Raw genomic sequence first — 10,727 nt, 5'->3', positions numbered from 1 at the left:
GTTAGAGTACAGGAAGATTTCAGGACATTTTTAAGGGTTATTTTAGTGAAAATGGTCTTTATGATATCTCAGTGTTGTGTGCAACTGTGTAAACTAAGCTCTGATCTATATCATCTCTGAGTGTTTTCTCACAGTTGAAAAACACTCACAGCAAATCGTTCTTGCCTGAAACACTAAGCTCTTTTGTAGATCCATCAAATATTTGCCCCTGTTTTGAAATGTCATACCTGGGTGATATTTGAGGCCTCCGGCCATATTCAGACCACCATCTCGGTCGTATACAGAATAAGGGCGTTTGTCAGCAAAAACTGGGTTGTAACTTGTACCTATGATAAGAAGTATTGAAAAACAAGTTCATGGTAATAATTATGATTAATCTGATTATTAAATCAGCATATCATGTAATTAAATCAATTCATACACCGTGTGCAGAATTATTAGGCAAGGTGATTTTCTGATTATATTTTTTTCCCAAGCGCATTTTACCAATTCCAAACCACATCAATCTTAATAACTACTATTAATTTTGTATTTAATCATTTATAAGTGATATATAATTGTTCATGAAGGCTGGAAATGAAAAACGCCTTATATTCAGGTGTGCAGAATTATTAGGCAGGTTTTCTTATACAGGTGAAATGAGCCAAAAAAGAGATTTAACTCAGACTGGAAGGTCAAAAATTATTAAATGCTCATGAAAAGGATGCAATACTAGAAATTGCAAAGTTAAGGCATGACAGCATAATGCTCATTGGGTCAGCAGGGTCAGACAAAAATAGTTGGAAAAGACACATGTTAACTGCAAAAGAATTAAGAATTAGGGTGAAGAATTAAATGTGAGACCATCAGGAACCCTTTAGTCTCCAGCACTACCATTTTCCAGAACTGCAACCTACCTGGAGTCTCCAGAAGTGCAAGGTGTCAGGATCTCAGAGACTAAAGAATCCTAAAAAATGACCCCCTCTTAGTAAGAATCACAAGCTGTGATTCTTGAAGTGTTGTAAAATACTGTATGTATCAATATACAGCCATACATGGTCAATACATATACTGCAGTATATTGAAAAATATAAGCACTAGTTTCCCATATATAGAAATGTATTAAGTAATATATCACATTATATTTTGCAGTATAGTCACATATATTTTTGTTCCGTAAGGGCAAGCCGTTTCTCATTGTGCTGTGAAATACAGACTGAATGGCAGCTCAAAACACCCAACCGCTGCATGAGCATATGATACACAAACTACATCTCTCGGTTGGATAAAGCAAACCAGTGTCGCGCTAGTAAAGTTTTGATTGATGACGATTGTAATCAAGGTAAAGATGATTACAGTGGCATATAGAAGTTGTACATTAGGCACAAGAGACGAGATCGCTATTGGAAATTATTTAAAAAAATTTGGGGGGTGGGGAATTTAACTAACGGAATGCTAATGCTAATTTAGCTACTTCAATTCTTGCACATCCTAGGAAGAATATTTGCACACCATTGCATGCCAATGATTTTCAAATCATGCAAAGACAGAGAGGTGCACACCAGCATGATTGTCAATGCTCCAGTGTAAAACAGTTTCTTTCTTTCCTTTCTTTGACTCCTTCATTCTGTCCCTCTCGCCTCTGCAAACATATTTGTTTTTTTCCCAACGCCTTCTTTACAGCTGGTCAGCCTGTCATTGCATTTCTTCCTTCACCAGTCTAGCCTGACTTTCTCGAAGGGCAGATGTGTCTGTGTGTGTATGGAAGTGTGTGTGCATGCCTACTGTAGCATCTGTGTCCATGTGTGGCTGAAGGAACCAGTGGAGGAAATGTTAGAACACATTCCATCAAATCTGGGCTTTTCTTCTGAAGAGTGTGTGGAATTTCCTAAGTGTTCTGGTTTACATTCTCCTCATTTGAGTCTGTCTGTTACTGAGAGAGGGTTAGAGCCAGAGGAGAGCAAAGCAGTCGTCTGATTGGAGTCATACATAGCCTGCAAGTGAACCTCTCCATCCCCCTTTTCCTGGAGACCACCAAAACCCTGTTGAGAGATGAAACTGAATCCACTGGAGTTAAAAATGTTTGATTATGCTTCACCGGCAATTGCAAAAGCCCCACGGGTGTCCAAGACTTCAAGGAGGTCAATGACAACAATGTTATCCAGATATGCTAGGCTCACGTAGCTGGACTACGTGACTAAACAGCAAAAGGTCTCGTCCACATTCCAGCTTACAGCCACAAACTGCTGATTTAAACAGGAAGAGGCCGACATGTAAAGTGACAACCTTAATTTTTCAGGGGGGTTTTTTTCAAGGCATTTAGGAGTTGATTTATCTGAAACACCACAAAAATAGACTGTAGAGGGAGAAAAATATAATTTAAATAATAGCAGTAATCAGAAGTATAATCGATTTCACAGATAAAGTGGAACATATTTGTAATGTCTCAAATAAAATTCATCATAAATATTTTATATATACTGAATATTTCAAAGATTTGATGACACTAACCTGGCAAACATTTGGGGTAAATGGGATGGGGGTAAAAAGGGGTAAAAAGGATGTTATGTTACTAAACTTCAGTCAGCCAATAAGATAACAGTTTACAGCTTATCAGTCAATATTCATCAGACAGCCATCAAATGGACTATGGGCGGTTCAAGATTGTGTCATCTGAGGTTAAAGGGATAGTTCACCCAAAAATAAAAAGTATCCCATGATTTACTCAACCTCAAGCCATCCTAGGTGTATGGTTTGAAGCCAAAAATAGGGTATATGTCGAATGTCACATGACCAAACCGGAAAACTGGTCTCATTGCATCCGCTTGTCAGAGAAAGTGTTAACAGCAGTATGAACTGACGGCATATCTATGGACTTTTAAGGTAATCAGCAAAATCTGAAATGAAGCGATGAGTTTTTCTAAAAAAAAATATCCATATTTAAAACTTTATAAATACAAATAACTAGCTTCTGGCGGACGACCGTACGCAGAATGCGCAAGTTGATTTGCGCCAAATGAGTAATCCTCTGACGCGTTGTATGACACAGGATGTAGGAGTATTGTAAGCTTAGACGCCACTTGCAGTTCAAACAAATAGGGCTGTGCAACAAATTTAAGCTCCTCTTATATCAAAATCCTCTGACATTTCTCTTTAAAAATTATCGTTTTATGGCTCGTTTCCACTAAGCGGTACGGTTCAGTTCAATACAGTTCGGTACGGTTCAGAACGGTACACCCTGATCAGGCTTGCGTTTCCACCGCCAACAGTACCCTTACTTGATAGGCGTGGTGTAGCCAGAAAGTAGTGATCGTCGTCATTCTCGCGCGAAGAAGAAAACGACACAGTAAACAACAATGGATACAGCAGATCTTGTTCTTGCTTCTCGGCTTGAGGCTGTCTGTCACAAGAAGAAGACAAGCTTTGATTGCTGCACACCAACATTCGGCGTTTCACAATACCAAGTACGCAAAGTTCAGACATCCATGCAGCAGCACCTACCAGCAAGCGTCAATAGCGGAGGAGAAAACCCGCGTAATTTAAAAACTACTTTATTGTGTCATGAAATGTAGTTTTAAAAGTTTTTCAGGCGGGAATGTAGTTGTTTAAAGATCAAATATGTGGTTTATTTATAAAGATAGCGCCTATTTGAAAATTTGATCTGACGTTGTCGTAGTTGTGAGATCCAGGCCATCACCGGGCGCTCAGTGCTAATGTACCCAGCCGAGAACAGCTGTACCTCGGCTAGTCCTTCTGACATTTGCCGCTGGCTCAGATGTCTCTGTAGTGGTTAAAAAAGAGATATCATTCATCTTGTGTATAACGGGCAATCTTTGGTCTCATAAATTTATAATTTGTTCCCGGGCAAATCGTTTTGGCTGAGGGCAAAGTGAAGTTTCATAACTTTATATATTTATTTAACGTTACCGTTTGTACGTTTGACTGAATTGTTTGCTTGTCTTTATTTCTTGTTGTATAGCTTCTCATACTTTATACTTATACTTTTATAATGGTTATTATTGATAATTAAAACTGACTTTTAACAAGAGAGGGTTGTTTTGTCTTATTTCATTTTATTATAGGCTACATATACAGTGAAGATAATCAGAGTACATATGCGCATATTGCCTGAACCACACATTAATAGGTTTCATATTTTTTAAATGAAAACGAAAAGAGGCAGGGTTGTGTTTTATATTTTGTTTTGTTATATAGCCTACATGAAGTGAAGATAATCAATGCACGCGTTGCCTGAACCACATTTGTGTGGCGCCTCTTGTGTTGTCATTCCCCTTGTAGCACGCGCAAGTGAAGAATCTCTGTCAACCAATCAACGTTCTGCAGAGTGTAGCTCCACCCTTTTGGTACGGTACTATCGTGCTTGGTACCCCAACGGAAGGGTCCAAAAAAGCGGTACGGTACGGTTCAGAATTAGGGTACCATTCACAACTTTTGACAATGGAAATGGCAAAAATTGCGTACCGTACTGTACCGAACCGTACCGCTCAGTGGAAACGAGCCATAAGACTATTCAACACCTGAAACTTACTAATTTCTAATAACCTTTAGGCCTTTTACAGCCTCTCTCCATTCACAATAATTTTTCCCACTATATCTTCATCAGAATTACTTAAGTTGATTTATCCCAGAGAGCGATCAGCACCACAGACACTGCAGGGCACGCTGAGCTGCGGTCTAGAGCAAAGCGCGTATCATACAGCGTGCCTGAACGCGGTGAAGGGTGTGGGTGTGTGATTGAGCAATGACGTGAGAAATCGCAAAGTCGAAGTCCCTGAGAGCAAGCGACTGGGCGTCTTCATGTGGCCAGAGCTCCTCTACTTCCATCCAAAACCTCAATCAGGCTCCATACCCCTTTTTAAGCCCCATCTTAAAAAAGCACTGCAACGTCTTTGTTTTATGAAGCATTTCTTGGCCTCTGGAGGTGTTTTAAAAGAGTTCCTAAAACAAACGCTTTCACTGTTTAATGCATATTTATGTCATTTGCCAAGAGGGAAGTACAAATCAAGCCCAATCCCTCTTTAGTCTACAGGGCTCCTGCGTTGAAGAGAATCCATCCAGACCGCAAAAAAACCCGAAAGGTGAGAGCGGTTGGTGCTGGTTCTGCCAGCAAAGCGAGAAAAACTCCTAAAAGATATGAATCAGCATTACAAGTCTGGATTAATCAAAAGACACACTTGGAAACAATCACTGCTATTTGTTTTTTTACCTAGTGCTGTTTTGATAGCTTGCTTAATATGACACATACTGGCTCCGCTGTGTAATCCATCACCTCACAAGATATGATTTTACACGGGCCAACGCAAACAAATGGCAGATATGGCCATGAAATCATTTGTGCAATAAATGGAGACTAGGAGTCAGGCCTTCTATGGGTGCAGCAATGTTTTTCCACACATCTTGCTCGTCTCCAGGCAAATGCACCTGAAAAGAGACTGAAAGATTTTCCACTGCACTTTAGAGTCAGCACCTGGAAACTCTGAAACATCCCATATCGAACACTTCCTCCCACCGATCGATAAATCTTCATGATACAAGGATCTACCTTTGAAGACACTCCAGGCTTTTACACACAAGTTAAACTCCCAACCACAGAGAGAGTCTTTGTCTACACACATCTTTCAAACACAAAAAAATTCTCATTCTCCTAACTAAGGCCAAATGCACATTTAAAATGGTTATGACATGATATATTACATTTTCCTTGATCTTTTGACAGGTATTTGTACCATTACCATCTTAAAATGTCCTCCTCGTACAAAAAAAAGCATTTATGTAACTAAGCTCAAAAAATGGCAGAACAACAGGACAAATGGAAAAGTAAAGAAACATTCGGATCATGTGAGAGAATTATATGTTTGTTAGGAGCATATGACTGAAGACTGTTGTGTACAGTGTAATGGAGAGTTCGCAAAGAACTTGAAAGATGAAGATGCCATCTGCTGCAGTGTCTATAAATAACAATTTTATTATTATCCCTAAAGCGGATCATTTCAGACAGAAGGGCATAATGGGTTGAAAATAATTTTTTTGGCAAATATATGTCTATAAGTGAACCTCAAGGAACATATTAAAATAATTTTTAAAACCCCTCAAAGTTTCTTGTTACAATATCACTTTTAAAGTGATAGTTCACCCAAAAATGAAAATTCAGTCATTACACCTTATGACGTTACAAATCCATAAGACTTTAGTTCATTTTGGAAACAAAAAGATTTCTGTCCCTCCATCGTAAGTTCTTTACACAAGACTTTGATGATTCAAAAAGTTCATTAAGAGGTCGTAAAAGAAATATGAATTGAGAGGTTTTAAAGTGTTAGTTCACCCAAAAATGAAAATTCTGTCATTAATTACTCACCTTCATGTCATTTCACATACGTAAGACCTTCGTTCATCTTCGGAACACAAATTAAGATATTTTTAAGTTAAAACACTGCTTCATGAAGCTTCAAAGCTTTACGAATCTTTTGTTTCGAATCAGTGGTTCGGAGCGTGAAAGTCACGTGATTTCAGTAAACGAGGCTTCGTTATGTCATAAGCGTTTCGAAATTTCAATGGTTCATGTGACTTTGGCAGTTTGATTCACGCTCCGAACCTCTGATTCAAAACAAAAGATTTGCAAAGCTTCTAAGCTTCATGAAGCAATGTTTTGAAATCGCCCATCACTAGATATTGTTGAAAAGTCGTTATTTTGTATTTTGGCGCACAAAAAGTATTCTCATCACTTCATAACATTAAGGTTGAACCACTGTAGTAAACATTAACTGTTCTAAATATATCTTTAGTACCTTTCTGGGCGTTTGAAAGTATAAATTAACTTGCTGTCAATGCAGGCCTCACTGAACCATCGAATTCTATCAAAAATATCTTAATTTGTGTTCCGAAGATGAACGAAGGTCTTACGGGTTTGGAACGACATGAGGGTGAGTAATTAATGACAGAATTTTCATTTTTGGGTGAACTAACCCTTTAATCCAAGATTTCTGAAGAGACACAATCTCTTTATAGATATTTAGCAAGCAATTTTGAGCTTCAGTTTACCACATTTAATGTGCTTTATGAATATGTGTGAATAAAGCCTAAGTTAAATCTGTTCATCATATACAATAAATTGATTGTGTTTCTTCAGAAGACATGGATTAATTTGCTCAATTCACATGGATATCTTTTACAATCGACTTTCTGAAGCAGCAAAGTCAAAGGATTTTTAACGACACAAGGGTAACTGATGACAGAGTTCTCATTTTTGGGTAAACTGTCCCTTTAAAACCATTCTCCTTTCTGACTGAAGCTACAATTCCAGAATTAATTATCAAGAAAATGTGCATGCTGTCACGTGTATGTTGTGTTTACTTCAGTTCTGTCATGTCTGCACCTGTCCTCGTTAGTCCCTGATTAGTTAATCTTCCTCCACCTGTTCCTGTTCAGTTCCCTCATTTACCCTTGTATTTATACTGCCCGTTCTGTTCAGTCCTTGTCAGTCATTGTTGGTGTAACCTGTTCTTATGTGTATAACCAGTAAACGCTATTCTATCGTATCCTGTGTGCATCTTCCTTTATGGACCATGCGTTACACATGCAGTGCACAGAGAAAGTACTGAAAATATGTTGACAAACAACATGAAAAACAGGCTTGCACTCGTTTTTGTACACTGAATTTTGCATGGAATGAGAAAAAGAAGAAACTAATGACTAAAAATATGGAGGAGAAGGTGGTTGGGGAAAAGTTTCAATCTATCCTCTTTCACTCTCTCACTATTTCATTGGTTGTTGATGACTAGTCAGCCAGATTTAAAACCAGCATATTTACTCTTTGAAAAGGTAATAAAATATTCAGGCGGGACATGACAATCAAAACTATTACAATGAGCACATACTATAGTTTTGCATTAAGGCAATTACACATTTATGGAACAGTAGATTATTGTACATTCCAGTCATATTCCATTGAGGAATGGCTGCCAGCACTGTTATGCGTCTTAATGATGCTAATACGAGAAAGAATGACAGGAAATGGGTGGGAGCTTTCCCTCAGAATGGCACAGACACCTCTGAATTCCTGGTGGAACACTCACATTTAAGTGGCATTGATGACCAGTAAGTAACCAATTGGCTGCATCATACACCCTGTAATGAAATACTTAGGATGCATTTTTTTTTAATTATGCTAGTATACACCTTTAAATTACTGTACATGTTTAGATGATGATGTTTAGCCACAGGGTAAGCAAAAATCTCTGGATGAACTGGAACAAAAATGATGTGTTGTTTTTTAAACATGCCCTGGGAAAGAACTGAAGCACAGATGAGAACCAGAGTGGGACAGACATTTCCCTTTTGGACTGTTTTGATCCCCGTTCTCTAGATTGTAATCAAAATCATTCCAAGATGCAAATAAACAAAATACCTCAGAAACAAGCTGAACTTGTGCTCAAAGACCTGGGGTGAATTTACTAAACAGTTGCATACCATATTTCATCTGAAAACCGTGAACCTTCACTAACAGGGTCAGCATATTTAATCTTTATACTTTTATCTGGTTTTCATAATTCCTTTATTGAATCAGACGCTAAAACAAGCAGAAATAAACAATGCTATTGAGCATAATTCATTCTTAGCGAAGTCCCTCAGTTCTTGTTCTGGTTTTGTAAGGAACAAAGTTTAAAAAAGTATATACAATTTTGTTGTCAAATGAAGAGATAATTTCAATTAAAAAATTTATTTTAAACAATTTTTGCAGTAGATCACAAAAGAAGTGATCTATTAGAATCATTTGTTTGTGAACTGGACTACACTTGTTGCACTGTATGTTTTTGATTCACTAAAAAGTAATGACTCATCAGAATCAATTGCTTCGTACTCGGACTACACTGTGACTGGTTCCACTGTAGGTTTTTGATTCACTAAAAAGAACCAACTCTCTAGAATCATTTGTTTGTGAATTGGATTACACTTGTTCTGCTGTAGGTTTTTGATTCACTAAAAAGAACCAACTCTCTAGAATCATTTGTTTGGGAATCAAACTACATGGATTGCACTGTAGGTTTCCCAGACAGCAACATGGTGAGGTCCAGATCCGACTCACATCTGGTACATGTGGATTACACACGGACCAGATGTGGGCCGGATCTGGTCTGACACTATGTTGCTGTCAGGATTCTGATTCTAAAAAGATCCAGCTCATAAGATTTATTTGGGTAACACTTTATTTTAAGGTGGCATAGTTACACATTACTACATGTACTTACAATAGTAAAAAACAGAAAATTATGCATAATTACAAGTAACTAACCCTAAACCAAATCCTAACCCTAACAGTAACTCTGTAGTAAGTACATGCAGTTAAATAATATTACTCAGTATGGTTACACTTTATTTTAAGGTGTCTTTATTACACTGTAAATATACATTTAAGTACTGAGTAATATTAAGTAACATGTACTTACCATAGGGTTAGGATTAGGGTTTGGTTTGGTTTGGTTTAGGGTTAGTTGCATGTAACTTTGCATAATTTATAGTTATTACTATAGTAACTGCATGTAACATGTAACAATGACACTGTAAAATAAAGTTTTGCCCTCAGTACTTATTTAAAGTAGGTACAATGTAACTACATCACCTTAAAATAAAGTGTAACCTTCATTTGTCCCCAATTAGACATTAGATCAATGAGGCTGAAATCTCTTGGAATTTGTTTTTCTGTCTCTTTCACTCTCAATCTTTGTCTCTCCCTCTCTGTTTCTTGCTCACCCTTTTCCTAACTGTGGATGTGTAATTCAGCATTCCAGGGACTCAGTGGCCCCCAATGTGATTGTGCTGCACTGTGTATTTCGTTATATAAGCCAGCGCTGCTGTAATGAGCAGGGGCTCATGTCCTTTGTACGGAGGCCTCTCTCTTTTTCACTTGGTCACTGGAGACCGGCAGCAATTAGGGGCAGAGCAGATACGCTGGACTAAGTCAACATTTACTAGAAATCCATTGCCTTTATCCATCGTACGTCAATAAACGAATCTATACCTCTGCGCTAATGCTCCGTTCGGTCTCCCAGGTTTTTAATTAAGATGTTTTGATGGTTTTCAAATGTCCAGACAACTCTCAGGGCTTTTCAGACTGTCCAAATATGGTACTCCAGTCTGATAGCCTCTTAGGAAAAATATGAATCCCATGATTCATAGCGCTATTTGTACAGCTACTTCTCTTCCCTCCTTTTGCAACAGGCCTGGGAGCAATTACGCTCCATGACTCCAGCCATATGTGCTCGGGCTTCTCAAATTCTTACTCTCTGATTTAACAACCCCCCCCTTCATATCTTTTCCATTCAATGACTTGAGGTATTTTTATTTTTTGGACAATGAACAATACTTGAATGCTTTTGTCTTTCTTTAAATTCTTTTCCGTCACCAGCTTGTCTGGCTTTCAGCAATCATCTCATGCCATTTCTTTTGTTGTACATTCAAAGGGGAAATGAATATTGAATAATTACATAATGAGTTAACCTTATGTGTGAATTGAGCTACCGATGAAAGCTTCCTCCCTGGCTCAGCCGGACCTTTTTTAATACACTCAAAGAGGCACTTTTTCGCCCTGATGGTTCTCTCCTATGGTAAAACCTGACCATAATGCTGATCGGAGAACAGTTTTGTGGTTTGTCTCATAAAAGTTGATCCTTGGATTCAGGGAAATCCTTCAATAAGGAACGTTTTACACTGTGTACTATATGCGTTATTTA

This window comes from Ctenopharyngodon idella, chromosome 14 (genome assembly GCF_019924925.1).
Source record: "Ctenopharyngodon idella isolate HZGC_01 chromosome 14, HZGC01, whole genome shotgun sequence".
Taxonomy (NCBI): Eukaryota; Metazoa; Chordata; class Actinopteri; order Cypriniformes; family Xenocyprididae; genus Ctenopharyngodon; species Ctenopharyngodon idella.
This window is presented reverse-complemented; position numbering follows the sequence as displayed.